The sequence below is a fragment of the Rhipicephalus microplus genome, chromosome X (genome assembly GCF_043290135.1).
Source record: "Rhipicephalus microplus isolate Deutch F79 chromosome X, USDA_Rmic, whole genome shotgun sequence".
NCBI classification, from domain to species: Eukaryota; Metazoa; Arthropoda; class Arachnida; order Ixodida; family Ixodidae; genus Rhipicephalus; species Rhipicephalus microplus.
This window is the reverse complement of record NC_134710.1, coordinates 311,666,606-311,682,462: the sequence shown is the minus strand read 5'-3', so window position 1 is coordinate 311,682,462 and position 15,857 is coordinate 311,666,606. Positions and strand designations below refer to the sequence as shown.

The following is a 15,857-nucleotide window of genomic DNA, read 5'->3' as shown; positions in this document are numbered from 1 at the left end:
TACACTGTGAAGTGTTGCCTAGTGAGAAGGTGCAAGACAGCCAAACGTGCAGGCCAATCACAATCTTAGAAAGGCCTACTAAATATCTATGATGTAAAAAGGTGATGGTCACACCTAAAGCAGCCTAATGAGAAATGTAGCGTGGGAAGTTCTAGTGATCACGAGTTTTATTGTTCAGCAGCGTGATAAATAGCGCAAGAATAAGGGACATAAAGTTGAAAAAATGTGCGACGAATTAGAAACCTTTATATTGATTCGCTTCATCTGTTCGTCCCTTTCCACTGGCATGACTGGAAGCTAGGGCACACCGAGTGATTTCTGCAACTAGCGATATAACGAACAACAAGAAATGCACAGAATGAAAAAAAAAAAACATGGGTAGAAGTGGACATGTTATTATGCAGTATTAACAACAATATGCATAATAACCATAATTTTTTAGAAGAAATCAAACTAACCCTGTGCAAGCGATATTTCACGCAAAGAACGGACACATGCCACAGCGGAATACTGTTGGTTATCTTCTTCAACTGACTCGAAGATTACTCTGCGCATTACATGTCATATTATATGCCACATATATGTAAATTTACGAGAATCGTTACATGCAAACTAGGCTTGTTGCATTGCCGTTCAAACTTTTTGTATCCGCTAACCACGTCTGCAAGTGAAAAGTGCCACCGAAAAGCAAGAAGTAGGCAATGGGAGAAAACGGAATAACTCTGGCACGAAGTAAAAGTGATTTTCAGCAATATATCTCAATCAGTTAAACTTGCGCTCTTACAGCTGGACGAAAAGTAGCGCATAATCATTTTACCAAAACCGTCCTTTTTACTACCCGCCATGATGGTCCAGTGGTTATGATGCTCCATTGTTGACCCCGCAGGTCGCAGAATTGAATCCCTGTCGTATTTTTTGATGAAGACGAAAATGCGCGAGGCCCGTGCACTTTGATTTAGGTGCACGTTAAAGATCCAAAGTTGTAAAATTTCGGGAACGCCCCACTATGGCGTCCTTCATAACTATATTGTGGTTCTCATCATCGTCTCTCATGATCACCCTGTCTCCCACAGAAGATCACAGAATCTACGATGGAGATCAGTATTGTTTTTCTGCTTAATTAGTTTTCTGCCTGCGCTGATGACTCAACCTTTTTGGCAATTGACTCACGTTGTAGTACTTCTAGAAAATTTGTCGCGTAGAGAGCAGTGGTCTTGTAGTAGCCACGCTCGTTTTGGCTTCTGAAATTGTCGAGCGCCTCTTTCCGACGTGTGAACGGAGACGGGACCATGCTTGCACGAAGAACTTGGTGAGTTTCCTTGCCTCAACTTTATTTCCAAAAAAAAAAAAAAAACATGCATGTCTTGCTCTCTCAACCTACTTAGAATACACCAGCAGCCAAGAAAATATTTCTTACCAGTGAGGTTGAAACTTCAGTTTGCTCTTACTAACTGAGGGAAAGTTGTACGTAGTGAGCGCCTGGCTTACATGTTGTCATTAGCAAACGTCGTCTAGTCTCGTCGTGCTGCAACTTCTGGCGTCTGCATGGACCTGTTTAACACGTAAGGATCAATGTTGTTAGGAATCGCGGTTTCGGTGGATGCATCATGCTCCGATTGGTTTTCAGGAGTTTTCTCTGCACACGAGTCGTATTCAGGCAGTGCAGAACTACAGTTCAGAACCGTTTCCTTGGCTGCTGTAGCTTTTTACGCCAGTTGTGTGTGCATTGGGAGCAGCGTCGCCTTTCGAGAAATAATTATCAAGCTTTACCTTACAGCGTTTCGGCGCGGCTAGATTGTACTCTAGCGTGGCTATCGAGTCTCATAGAGGGACGATGATTGACACAGAGCATGAACTACCCAGCAAATACGTGTAGGCACCGTATTTCAATGGGGCAATTTCGCACTGCTAGGAAGCAACGCGCTCAGCAAAGTTCGGGCAGTGACACTGAATGCGAGGAACGAGAACTTTACCGACGATACATGTCGGCAGGTAATATTCCGCCTTAAACACTAGCTTTCGTTTTTCCCCCGGCGAAAAGATTCGCCGGTAAACATTTCCTCCGCTGCCCTTGAGGTGCCGGTATGGTCGCACGCGCCCCATGGCAGTATCTTACTCTGTGCGCGAAATGTCTCGCGTTTGTGATTACGCCCTTACAGAAGGCTGGTGGGTTCTGTTGCGCTGTGGTGTCATACCAAAAACGCGAATGAACGCGAAGCTGTTGATGCGAACAGTAAAGTTGCAGCACCTCGCATCAGAATACCAGAAACAGACAACCGACTGCAGGCACGGATGGTGCACAGTATACAGCGTAAGTAAACTTGTGTTGCATGCACTGGCAGTTCTCGTTAAAGTTCACGTGTTCTGAGAAATTGATTATGGTGCAATATGCTCTGAAGAAGACTGGATTTTTTCTCCTTCATCACTAGTGAACCGATCACTCGAGATTTTGCGTGGTACGAGGCTGCTCCTGTTCGCGATGGCGTAAGTGCTGCAAACATGAATGCATGAACTAGTTAGAACAGGGTATACATGACATATTCATGCTGCACAGTGGAATATTCCGTATGGTTTTGAATCTATTAGTGTAAAAGGAAAGGACAGCTGCACGCTTGGAAACAACGGAATACACCTTGCTGCTACGCTATCGTTTCCGGGAGCAGAGCGACGAAAGCTACGAAATAAAAAAATTAGATCACTACGCGTTTTCGCGCATATTGAAGTTTTCAAGAGCATATACTAATCGAACAACTTATTTCTTTGCGAGTAGGTATTGTATGGTTCCAGTTGCATTTTGATTGAGTGTAGTGGACATTTCTGAACAATTATTACCTTGTCCTCGCAGATTGCACGATAAAATCTTTGCGATTGGAGTTACTTCATTGATATCAAAAATCACAGTGCAACTGTAATGTCAACCATGGTTGCGAGGAAGTCTACCTGAAAAATAACGCCTGCGAAATTGTGTTGCCAACATGCAGCAAAATTTACAAAAAAATAATACTTATTGTGTATTGCAAGCATGCGCGTATGCACGCAGTAAAGTAAAAAAAAAATGTTGACTAAAAGTTATCATGGTGGCTGGGCTGCTTGACATAAGAAGCTCAAGATAAAAATCATTCCCATAGGCCTGCAGTCATTCTCATTTCACGTTGTAAGCGGAGCCGTCCTTGACTTGTGAAACGCACTTCGCTCCGACGAGGACTATGCCATCTACGCTTAACGATTAACAATTAACGATGTCTTCTCCGCTCGGGCGGGTCGTCGCAGTGACGCGTTTTCAAAGACCAGTCGATTCACTTGTGCGACGACAGGCCGTCGCTTGAAACGACCACTGTGCCGGTCGTTTATGCTTTACTGCTATTACTCTACTTTTGCTTGCTCGCACGGGGATTGGGGGGGAGGGGAGGGGGGAGTCTCAGGTCTTTGATATACATCTACGCAATATTCTAAAAATACCGTCGATAATAACGTCACGGAAAAAAGCTGATGCCTGTACCCCCCCCCCCCCCAGTCGGGTCGGTGTCAATTCCGCCCCCTTCCCCGAAAAAAAATTTCTGGCTACGCCCCTGCAGCAACCTATCAAACTACGAATCGTACGAGCAAAAGCCAGATCTGAACGTCACCATTCAAATTCGACCCGACGTTATGCACACGTGTCACGTGAAATATTTGGACCCCATGGAAAATGCTTATTTCACCCGTAGTTTAAAACCGATGACACACTCCACTATTCAACCGAGTTTGAGTTTCAGCGTGTTGGCGGTAAGCTATTCGAACAAGGACGATCCCGGCAGTACGGAAACTTTCCAAGACATTGGCGCTTTTTTTTTTTTCAAATTGACACAAAATTGGTGGTTCATTCTGACGTAGACCCCATAGTAGCCGACAGCGTCACTCTGCCGTCAAGGGTGGGGCCGTACTTGCGTCACACCAACGAGAGCATAAAAGCAAGTTACAACAGCCTCACACGTCACGGGCGCGCGCGTCCAGTAAACCTTACTCCCACCGAGACCGAGGTGACCGATCACAAGGCAGAGCACCTGAAAATTGTGGAAGCGCCGCACATCGGTCTCAAGAAACCAACGCTCGGTGCCTTTTTCTCCTCAATAAAAGCAAGATGAAAGAAAGCTTTTTGTTTGAATTTTATTACTAATACTGGAGTGTCGCTGTCGTCGTCGACGAAGACTAAAAAGATTATATATATATATATATATATATATATATATATATATATATATATATATATATATATATATATATATATATATATATATATATATATATATATATATATATATATATATATAATATATATATATATATATATGAGTATGTAACGAACGGTGGGCATGGTGGGTATGGTGGGTGCTGCAGTGCCGGCAACGCTTGAGTGCGAAATGACGTCAGAATCACCGTGACGAGTTGCCACAAAAAATAAAAAAATTCTATAAAAACGATATAAAAAACACCCGTCCCGTAAAAAAAAAAAAAAACAAGGCGCCACGGAGGATCGAACGTGCAACTTGCGCTAACCACTGCGCCACACCAACATGCTGTTGATTATGTGTTAAATACTTAGTAGGCATACAAACTTATGGTTCAACTTAAGTTATGTTTGTCGTGTACACAACATAGACAAGATCTACACCTGCTACTAAATATTGCACATTTATTAAACACAAGCAACTGCGGCCTTTAACGATTGCCGCTATGTTAATGGCACTAGCTTAAGCTGATGGTATCTGTGTCTGGGCATTAGCATTGAAACGTCTACAAGTTCGAGCAAGAATACAGAGGGCAGCGTCGCAAGCATCTGACTATCTTCGCACGCAAGGTCTAACAATCTCAGCAGAAAAATGTGCACTGGTAGCCTTCACGGCCGGGCAAGGCGATGACAAGTTGCCCGATAAGCATTAACCACTTGTAGGGCAGGATATGTTTAAAAAAAAAAACAGAAAAAGGTTGTCTTCTTTTACTAACCAAGCTAACATAAGTAGCTTGAAAGAACTTTCAAGGCTGTACAACGAGTACTTTATTAAAAAACTGGGACACATTTGTCCCACTGGCGCTAAATTAAAATTTAAAAAATGGGACGCATTTGTCCCAATGCTCCTTGAGGGCTCCGAGGTTACATTCGGCCGGCATGAAAAGGACCAAAACAAGTTGAACAAAGGGGCACATTGCACACAGAAGGTTGGTGCGCGCTTCTTTCTTGGCAGTCGAGCACCAACGACACCGCATCCTTTTTGCAATCTTCTGAGGGTGATGTCCAGCTCCCAGCAATCGGACTTCATCAGCAACGCCTACCATTTTCTGGCCATGTTTGGCACCTTTTTTGTTGACTCGATACGGGCGGTTGCTGGACCCTTTGAACGTTTGCCCGTTTATCAGCTGGCGACCAAGGACGGGCCGGAACCAAAGGTAGCTCATTTCACTGACTGCTTTCATCTGAAGAAAAGCATTTGCTATTGCTGCGTTCTTGCCAATCTGCCGTACCCTTCTTCACCTTTCTTTTCTTTCCTTGGTTAGGTCGGTGAGGTGCAAACAGTTCATAATGGCTTGAAAACGACGGAACGGCATAACCTTTGATATTTCAGGACAATTGAAAAAAACTGTCACTGCTTCAGTACAGGGTACATTTGATGTCTGGGGTTTGAGCTCATCTGCAGAAGTATGCCAAAGTATGCACGGAGTTCATCAATTGTAAGCTCTTTCTAAAGCTGTCGGCCTTTCTGTTTGGCAAAGCGGTTTGTCTCTGTCACCAGTGTGATCATGATACTTTCGTCAAAATAAACAGCAAAAGCTTCACAAGGCGTCGTCGGGAGATTTGCACTGTATTGTGGGTCCCAAATTTTTGGAACACGAATGACGCCATCCGGTTCGCTGCTATTCCATGCCCCAACCTCCTCCTCTTCGACTTCTGCTTCGTCGCAAATTCTAGGCACTTTCTTCTGCCTCCTTTTCTTTCTTGAATAGGTAGCCTTTCGCTTTTGTGGTTTCCTCGTTGATTCCGCCGATTCGGCTTCACTGCTTTGCTAATCTGAATCGGGCGGAGCGAGCTCGGGTGCGAAGTCTTCATCCGCATCTCTGTCGGAATCACTCGACGTAGGGTCGTCAGGAAGGCTAAAATATATTTCCAGCGCTTCCTTTCGCATCAGCAATCCTTTACCTGCGTTTTTACAAGCAAACAGAAAACAAAAGAGTCGGTGAAATGTTTCACTACACATCAAATGCAGGCAGCGGTGGCAGTAGGCTTCTCCCATCGTCATGCAATTTTTGCCTTGGCACCATTCGAAAAAGCTTTTAGGAGTAAATATTGCACCTATTGCTGAAAACACCCAATTATTACAAGCTGGAAGTATTTCTTTTGAAGCACAGAAAAGGGTACACTCACTTGTCAGCTTGAATTATTCTTTGCCGGAGACTCACAATGCGGAAATTTGTGCCGCCGGTAAAACAAAAAACGCAATTTTGAAAATAATCTATACCTTACGCCATCTATTTTACAGCTTTCAAACGAGATTCAACGGAAGTGTAAAAGCCTCAATGTAGATGGCAGCACAAAAAAATAGGCTTGATGCGTCCCATTGTTTTTTACGAGCAATTCTGTGGGGAACAAAAAATGGGACAGATATTTCCCGTTGTCCTACAAGGGGTTAATGACCAGCCCATCTCTTACAAGCGTAGCCATCGTTTCCTACAACGTTTCTAGACTAGGTAAGTTGCAAAACTTCCCGCGCCAGACTACTCGGCACACGGCGCCGGGACAGCTTCCAGTTTGGTGGCACTGGCGGCGCAACAAGCTTCCGCTAGCAGACGAAAACGCGTAGTCGTCGTGGCAAGACGCCGAGGCGGCCGTTCTGAAAGAGCTTTGCCAACAGTATATTATCGAGACTTGTTGTGCTGCCGCAGAAACTTAATACTGCGTAATATTTAGAGGTGTAAGGCAAATATAGTATAATTATGGCTTTCTGAACAGCCCATAATATACAATGCTTGATATATATAGCATAACATACACGAGTTTTTCGTTAGTTGCTAGTTGGTGTACGTCCGCAATAGATTTTTAGACGCAAAAAACCCAATTACAATGTCTTGCATCGTCTCTTGTGGCTGTGTTTTTCGTGCTTGAAAATAAATTACAACTATGTGGCACAATTTCGTGGCTTTTCTCTGGTTATGTAAACAGCTTTTTTTTTTTCATGTTAGTCACATTCTTTAGCAACTTCGACAGTCGAAAAGCAACGCTTGCGGCCATTATCTTAAGAATGTCTTCCCTCTGCTTCTTCTTGAATTCCTCTAATGAAACCTGTTAACACAGCTGCAGCCAAAGCTTCGAGCAGAGACCGCACTTTCGGGTATCGGTGAGCACTTCGTAGTCATCACTCACGAGTCTGCCTGCTGACGCACTGGGACATCATGAACACACTTTCAGCTTTCCTATGTCCCCCAGAAGTTCGGCCAATTGGGTGATGGTATCTGCATTGCCGGGCGACTTCGCCAAGCGATGGTGACGGCTGCTAATGGTGACTGTCATGTCTTTTGCGACAACACATTTTTCCACAAATGGTGCTTTTGTTTGAGCTCTAGAAACACCGCAAGACGACTTGTCTTGTCTTGCCATTTTCAACAACTTTCGACCAGCATGCAGCTGGCAAACAAACGTTTTCTATGTCTTGAAGCGAAATGACGCCACTAGTTGACAGCATGTCGAGACTTATTTCACTGTCTTCGAACTCAGTTCTCGGAGATAGTCGATTCTTTTTCGCCGATGATATTCAGGAAAATACCCCACTCCTATCGGGCAGCTTTCGCTTCTTTGTCGCGGGCCCCGCGAAGAAGGTAAGCGGGCAAATTCGGGAACATTCAGGGAACGCATCCTTCGACGAGGTTCCACTTTCCTCTGGCGATTTGTACCTTCTTGCCATATGACGTGAGTAAAAGTCTTCAGGATGTCCTTCTCATGAAAGTGCATATCACACACACGTGAGGTGCTAGGCATTTTCTTATCCGCACGAGGAATAGCGTGGTCCCATACCTCTCGCTGCTCAGGTACACGTGGGTACAAAAGAAATGTTGTGGTATCTCTCATTTCCTGTAGCTACTCTACAGCCGAGAACGCAACATCTGGGCATGATGAAAACACGCGACACATACAAAGCAGAACAGGGCACGCTGAAGCACAAAAATGTTCACGCAGAAAGAAGCCTCCACAGATATCGACGCGCTGCAACATGCACCGGCGATGGAGGTTACGGGAATGACACGAGCGAGCATGCAGTGAGTGAACCCGGATGCGACAGCAGCGCCACATTTGTCGCTGGCAGCGGCGGCGCCGCGCAACGCCACTCAGTTTTACAACTTACCTAGTTCTAGAAACGTTGGTTTTCTAGGTGTAATTGTTGACCTTGACCTCTCCTGGAGCCCTCACGTGACTAGCTTGAAAGCTAAACCAGGCCCCGGAAACTCTCAAGTTCAAGTGCTCACCTGTAGGGGGCAAAAAAATCAACCGCGGCGCGTTTTTGGTTCAAACACCCAGAGTGGATTTACTAACCTCTCTCGCCACTCGCGCTATTGCACTTTTTTTGTAGAGGCGCCTTCATCGGGTCCAAGTTTTATTTTAAAATGATCAAATACTACAAGTTTGCGTACCGCTACACATAAAAAACATTTTGTTTTTCTAGCAAGTAGATTTTGTTAAACATGTGCTGCGTCATAAAGTTTTTGTAATAATTTTTTATCCAGCTGACTCGATGTCAGCAGCAGCCTATTGACATCATTATCCTCATTTCAAAGTTTGCGCAACTGTGTTCTGTGGCTAAACTGGTATCTATTGCCATGTCCCGGAAGTTAACGCTGGAAAAAGGTGGGGCCCGTCATTGAGTTCCATGCTACAGCTATACCAAGCACTTTTTATCGGTGTACTGCACTACAGTTCTCTTCTGCTTACTTAAACTTGCAAGTCAAACATTCGAGCACTTCAGAGCGTGCAAGCACCGGCACAACGTGTTTGTCTCGTCTTACCACGAACTACCTCAACCGCAGGAACAGCTATATTGGCTCGGGATCGTCCGGTTACAACCTACGTCATAACCGACGTGCTGAGAGCACATATTCGGCACATTTCACGCATGGTATTGAGCCATTTGGCGCGTTTGCCAGAACAACGGCCGCAGGCGTCGTTCTCTAAGGTCGTCAGCTCCCACCGCGCTTTGCTACAATCCAGTTTTATACCCTTGGTGCGTTCACCGTCCGCCTTGTGGAGCCTACGACAACCCGACGTGTGCTTTGCTGTCCCAATAAAACGAAATAGAAAAGCCACTTCTACCTTGACCTTGAGAAAGCAGCACTGGACTGTTTACACTCCTTCTACGCTGACAGAATCTACGTATACACGGATGGATCTACCACCCAGACTAGCTCCACCGGCGCCACCGTCATCCCATCGCGACACATCAACATCACGTACAAACTTTGTCACGTGAGCACATCAACTGATTCGGAAATTGTTGCCCTGCAGGGTGCCATCGATTATATCGAGCAACAACCGGCTAATCGTTGGGCAGTATTCTGCGACTCCAAGGCGGCTCTACATTGTCTTTCGTTGGCACTTCGTCGCGGGTCGTACGAACAACTGGTGTGTGAGATCAGAGAAATGCTGCACTATGCGACCGAACAAGGACACAACGTTGTGTTTCAGTGGATACCAAGTCATTGCGGTATCTCCGACAACGACCTCGCTGATGAAGCAGCCAGAAAGGCACATGTACAAACAAACCCTGTTTCCATACCTTTATCTAGGATTGACTTGGCTAGACACCAAAGTAAGCTGGCGCAGAACATGACACTCCAGAAGTGGCAGTCATCACAGTTAGCACATCATCGACTGTATTCTCTCGACCCATCTCTACGACTCCGGCTACCCTCTGGCCTTTCTACGGAGGAAGGTAGAGTGTTGTGCCATCTACGTTTGGACGTAGCCTTCAGCAATGCCTACTCATTTAGGATTGGGATGGCCGACAGCGCGGTGTGCAACGACTGCGCCGTCGATGAGACTATTGAACATTTCTTATGTCACTGCCCGGCATACACAACCGAGAAGCTTCACCTGCGCAGTGTCTTAAATCAACTGGACAGAAGTGATTTCAGTGTCGAGAAAGTATTGGTATCATGGCACTACCCATCCCAATTCCGAAAGGCAACAAAAGCGCTGTTGCGTTTTCTCAAATACACTGGCCTGTTTCATCATTTGGGAATAAAAACTGTTACGCGTCGGCCCAGTCAGTGACCTTTTTTCTTCTCCTCTATAACTTTCCTTCCCCCTCTCCCCTTCCCAAGTGCAGGGTAGCCTACCGGGGCTCAGCCCTGGTTAACCTCCCTGCCTTTTTTCTTATGTTCTCTCTCTCTCTGTACAGGATAGAGCCAGGTGATGTGCTGGCCGATAAAGGCTTTGCTGGCATAAAGGCACCCGTGGAAGGTAACAAAGGTGTCGTAGTCCTGCCTCTTTTCTCCAAAGTAAACATGCAATTTACATTCGATGAGCTCCAGGAAACTTATCACATTGCCCAAATTCGGATTCATGTAAAGAGAGTTATTCAACGTATCAAAATGTTTAATATTGTTAATTTTCGTGTGCCTAATGAGCTTATTCCTCTCATGAGTGACATCATGCACTTGTGCTGCATACTGGTCAATATTCAACCTCCTATTATTAACAGCTCTCATCAGCAGAATTAAGACAGGTGTGAACATTGTATTTGCTGTACATTACTTGGGATGCTATGGTTGTATTGATCTTTTTTTTTTCTACAATATTTTTGGGCCCTAGTTGTATTATCATTGGCATTAGTGGTCTTGATCTATTCTTTTCTGTTCATGTGTTTGTGCACGTGCCTTATGTTATCATTATTCTGTGCCATCTAGACCATTGCAATCATTTTTATGGTTATGGTTTTTCCATCCACGGTCAGGGTATGGTGTACCTTAAAGGGAATTTCAACCAATTTTTATGGGGCTTGTTTTTTTTCAGTGCAGAGAAAAGCTCACCAAGAGCGTAAAGTTATGGAATGGTATTGTGGAAAGCGTTTGTACTAACAATTTTTGTTTATATTTGCAGTGACTGTGGGGTCCAATGCAAAACACACGCTGTAAGCTTTACATTACTTGGAATGCTATGGTTGTATTGATCTGATCTCTTCTATTGTCCACTTGTTTTTGGGCCTACCTTCTTTGATCATCGGCGTTAGTGCTCTCTTGATCTCTTGCTTGACGTTCATGTTTGTGTGTACGTGCCTTACGTTATGAGTCTGTGCCAACTAGCACAATATAATATTTTTTGTGGTTTGATGTCCCAAAGCCACAATATGATTATGAGCTGCAGCGGTGGGCACCGGAAATTTCAACCGCCTGGTGTTCATTAACGTGTACCTGGATCTAAGCATATGGGCTTCACTAACTCAACTTTGTGTTTGTTCGTGGACTAAATTTTTTGTTCCAGCTTGCGCCACATTACTTGGAGAGGTTGACCATTTACTTTTACGTCATTACTCATTAACCTGACATGTAAAGTTAATGACAAACAGGGTAGTATCTAACATGTAAGTTTCCCATAGTCACAGTTGAACAAATGAAGGCTACATCTGAATTGAATACACATGAATCATTACTTCAGCAAGGCCTTTAAGGCCTTTTTTAGAAGAGTGGTAAAAGTTAAGGACACAGTAACAGAAAAACAAAGATGCACAACACAGGTACCCAACTTCAAATGTGTCTTTTATTGATCTGCAGGTCATATTTATCACATGATATGCAAACAGCTGTACATACTTTTATGCATGCTTTAGACCACCGAGGATTTTAACAATTGATGCACACACTATGTCACATTAGAAGTTGTTTTCCTCTTGAAGGACTAAAGTGTGCTCGCAGATTTAGTTTGAATATGAATCAGTGTTATGTGTTGGGATAAAAATTAGGGCAACATAGAAAAAAAAAGATTAGGTGTCTGGCTTTTCATTGTGGAATGTGTGGTTGTGAACTGTTTTGGAAATGCTTTGTCGAGACGAAATATAATATGACCTCACAACGCCATCTTATTCTTATCTTTATGTTTTGAAGTTTGGCCGCACGCAATATACCCTCGGCCTCTTTACAGATTTGGCCTTTGGCGATGTTTCGTAGCACCTGTCTAGAGTCACTCAGCACTGTGTTTCTCGATTACCATGCCAAGAATCCTGATTTTACTAACTTCGGGGATCACGTAACCAGACTTGGTAACGATTCGGATTTTTCGAATTCGCGTTGTCTGGTTTTGCCTCTGCTGTTATTGGCCGGTGGGAGTACTAGGCTGTGTCGTCGATGGCGAGGGCGATGGCCACTTCCTCCACTTGTTCCACTCTGGAATTTTTCACGCTCGCTGCCATCCTTGTTGCGCTAGTCGACGACTCAATGGGACGACCACTGCGAATGCCTTCCGTTGGTACTGCGCCGCGTCAACGTACCTCGTGTGTGCGTCGTTGGCATGCACGTTGATGATAATCCTGGCCCTCGCCACCCTTCTTCCCTTGTTGTACCCGGGATCCATGTTCTACGGAATGGGGTTGGTTCTAATCTGGCATCGAACCTCTTCGAGGACAGGAAGCTTCATCTCTGCTTCGCTCAGGCATCCTATTTCTATATCCTCCAGTATCTTTTTACAGAACTCCGTTGTGGACAGCCACTCCAGTTGAGTGATTCGTTGCGCTTCGGCTATTTCTTCGAGCGTGTTGTGTATCCCGAATTGTAAGAGGTGGGTCGTGCTCGCGGACCCGAACAGACCCAGCGCCATCTTGTACACTCTTCTGATGATGGCGTTGATTTTGTTGCGTTCGTGTTGCACCCATCTGTGGAAGGCGGCAACATACGCGACGTGACTGATGATTGAGGATTGTATGAGCCTGATCAGGCTCTCCTCTCTCATGCCTGCCCTCCGGGACGCGATTCGTTTTGAGGAGTCACGTCGCGTTGGCTGCCTTAGCCGTGATATGGGCGATAGTGTCGCCATTTCTTCTGTGTTTCTCGATTACCATGCCAAGAATCCTGATTTTACTAACTTCGGGGATCACGTAACCAGACTTGGTAACGATTCGGATTTTTCGTATTCGCGTTGTCTGGTTTTGCCTCTGCCGTTATTGGCCGGTGGGAGTACTAGCAGCTTCGATTCGCTAGGTGAAAATCTTGGTCCGGTGCCTTCCAGCTGATCTATCGCGTCTATGGCGGCTTGCAGCGCGCCCTCGATGTTGGCGTCGTTGACACCAGTCACTCATAGCGTGATATTATCCGCTTAGATGGTGTGCCTAGCGTGTTAGATACGCGCGAGCTTCTCTGCCACCCAGAGTATTACCAGGTTGAACAGCATCGGCGAGATTACCGACCCCTGCGGTGTGCCAGTGCTCCCAAAATTCTTCTCTTGCGTCTGTAGGTCGCCTGCGCGCAGCTTGGTGGTTCTGTGAGGAAGTCCTTAATATAGTAGCAAGGTATTTTCCTCATGATGAGTTTGGAGACTTGAGACAGGATCGCCGAGTGTTTCACCTTGTCGAAGGCGCTCTGCAGGTCGAGCCCCAGGATTCTCTTGTTATCACGGGCGCTGCCGCCACCGTCGATGATTTGGTATTTGAGCTGCAACATCGGGTCTTGCGTGATCAAGTGTTGTCTGAAGCCAATTACTGTTGCCGGATACATCCCTTCCTTTCCAGGTAGCCTTGCCACCTGTTGAGAAGGACGGGCTCCAGCACCTTGCCCACGCAAGATGTGAGCAAGATGGGCTGAAGGTTGTCCATATCAGGTGGCTTCCCCGGCTTGGGAATCAGAATGGTCTTGGCGCCCTCTCTTCAGCACTTGTTGAAGTATTTTGCTAGGTTCTCAGTCGATCCGTCGTCAAGGTTCTTGAGCGCCTTATTCATGACGAGGTCTGGGCCAGCCGCTGACCGGCTGTTGAGGTTATGCAGGGCCGCGCGGACTTCCTTGACGTCCACATCACTATCGAGCTTCGCATTGGGTATGCCGCCGTACGGCGCGTGTTGCTCAGTGGGTGTACTTGGCAGGTATTAGTCGTTGATGCGTCTTATGACTTCATGGGCGCCGTGTGCCAAGACTGCACGATGTATAAGCTTGACGAGCCCGTCCCTTTGGTGCGACTTGGTCTTGATTTGGTCTAGCAGGTGCTGCAGCAGGTTCCACGTCTTCTCGCTGTGCATCTGCCCATCTGCTGTGTTGCAGATCTCTTTCTACTGTTGCGCACATAGCGCTCGGCAGTGATCTTCAATCGCACGGTTGAGCTCTGCTACCTTCTTTCTCAGCCAGCGGTTTAGCCGCTGTTTTTTCCATCGATTGAGTATCGACTGTTTGGCTTCGATTATATGTGCTATCCGGCTGTCTACTTTGTGAATCTCCGCGTCCGTTTCAATTTCTTTGGTCGCGTCGCCTACACTCTTGGTGATTCCGGCCTCCAACGAGTCGGTGTCTTCGATCTCGTTGCCATCGTCTCTCTCCTGGTTTCTGGTGTCTTGCAAGGCATCCCAGTTTATCCATTTGTGTGTTCTGTTTCTGTTGCCGTGTTCCGTTATGCCGATTTCCACGATGGTGTGGTTGCTACCGAGGTCGGCCCCCGTGTTTCTCCACGTGATCGCACCTCGAACATCATTCTGGACGAACGTGAGGTCCGGAGTGGTCTCGCGGGACACGGATTTGCCGATTCTCGTCGGATGCGTCGGATGCGTCGGATCTGTTATGCGGGTAAAGTCGAGTTTCTTGGCGTCGTGGTACAGATCACGGCCCTTTGCTCTGTACTCGTTGTAGCCGCAGGCGGGGTTCATCGCTTTGAAATCACCACATGCGATCAGCGCGTTGTGACCCGCTGCGGTGCTTGCTCTTTGCAACAATAATGCCTTGAATCTCTCTGTTCTTTTTGATGGGTTGCTGTAAACGTTGAGCAGAAATAGACTTCCCTTTCTCTTCTTGCCCGGGATGAATTCTGTGAGTGTGTTCTCGATCTTGACAGTGTTGTGCAGCTCGTACGTGTTCAATGAACGTGAGTCCTTTCCTGACCAGGGTGCACAGGCCTCGGCCGTAAGGCGGGCCCTTGTGCACTCTGTAGCTGGAGAGTGTCGTTGTGTCGGTGAGGGTCTCTTGTAGTATTATCACGTCCGGCTTGCACGCGGCGCGTGCGATAGGTTGCTGGACTGACTGATAGGACTGACTTGTCAAGCTCTAACAGTTCCACTGTCACACTTTTATGCCTGTTGCTGATGCGCTGGAGGCCATGATTGCATTGGCGTGTACGGTGTTTCTTGGTTCGACGGCTGTAGTGCGAAGAGGGGTGCAGACGTCGGGTGGCTCACAATCGGCTGCAGGATCCGTTCGATGTGAGCAGTTCTATTTGTGTTCTCGGCTTGGTAGGCATCCATTGCTTGTTTCATTGCTGTTGCAGCTGCGATGTTCGCCGGGATTAGATCTTTGATTTTGGTGAATCTCTCTTCGAATTTTGCTTCGAGCCTTGTCATTGCGTTCGTTTTCTTTTTGCTTGCGCTTGACCTCGAAGTCTCGCTTTTTCAGGACTGGTTCCTCTAGGACTGTCTCCTGGCTGTTCGTGATCATTTCTTTGGCCTTGCTTGTGCATAACATGGGTCTCTGTTGAGGCTCGTTGTTGGATAGCAGCAGCTTACGGATCTCGGCGATCTCTTTCATGAAGATGTTGATGGTTGTTCGCAGCTCCTCGTTCTCTTGCCTGAGGGTCTCATCGGCTTGTTTCACCTTGTCCTTATTGTTTTTCTTCGTGGATTCGGTGATTTTTGCGCACTCCGTGTATTGTTCTCTTT

At 46.2% G+C, this 15,857-nt stretch overlaps 1 pseudogene; it reads right to left on the bottom strand.

Moving 5' to 3' along the window:
- Nucleotides 1-6,038: 6,038 nt before the first annotated feature.
- LOC142775307 (uncharacterized) lies at nt 6,039-15,303 on the bottom strand (annotated as a pseudogene).
- Between the last annotated feature and the right edge of the window lie 554 nt (nt 15,304-15,857).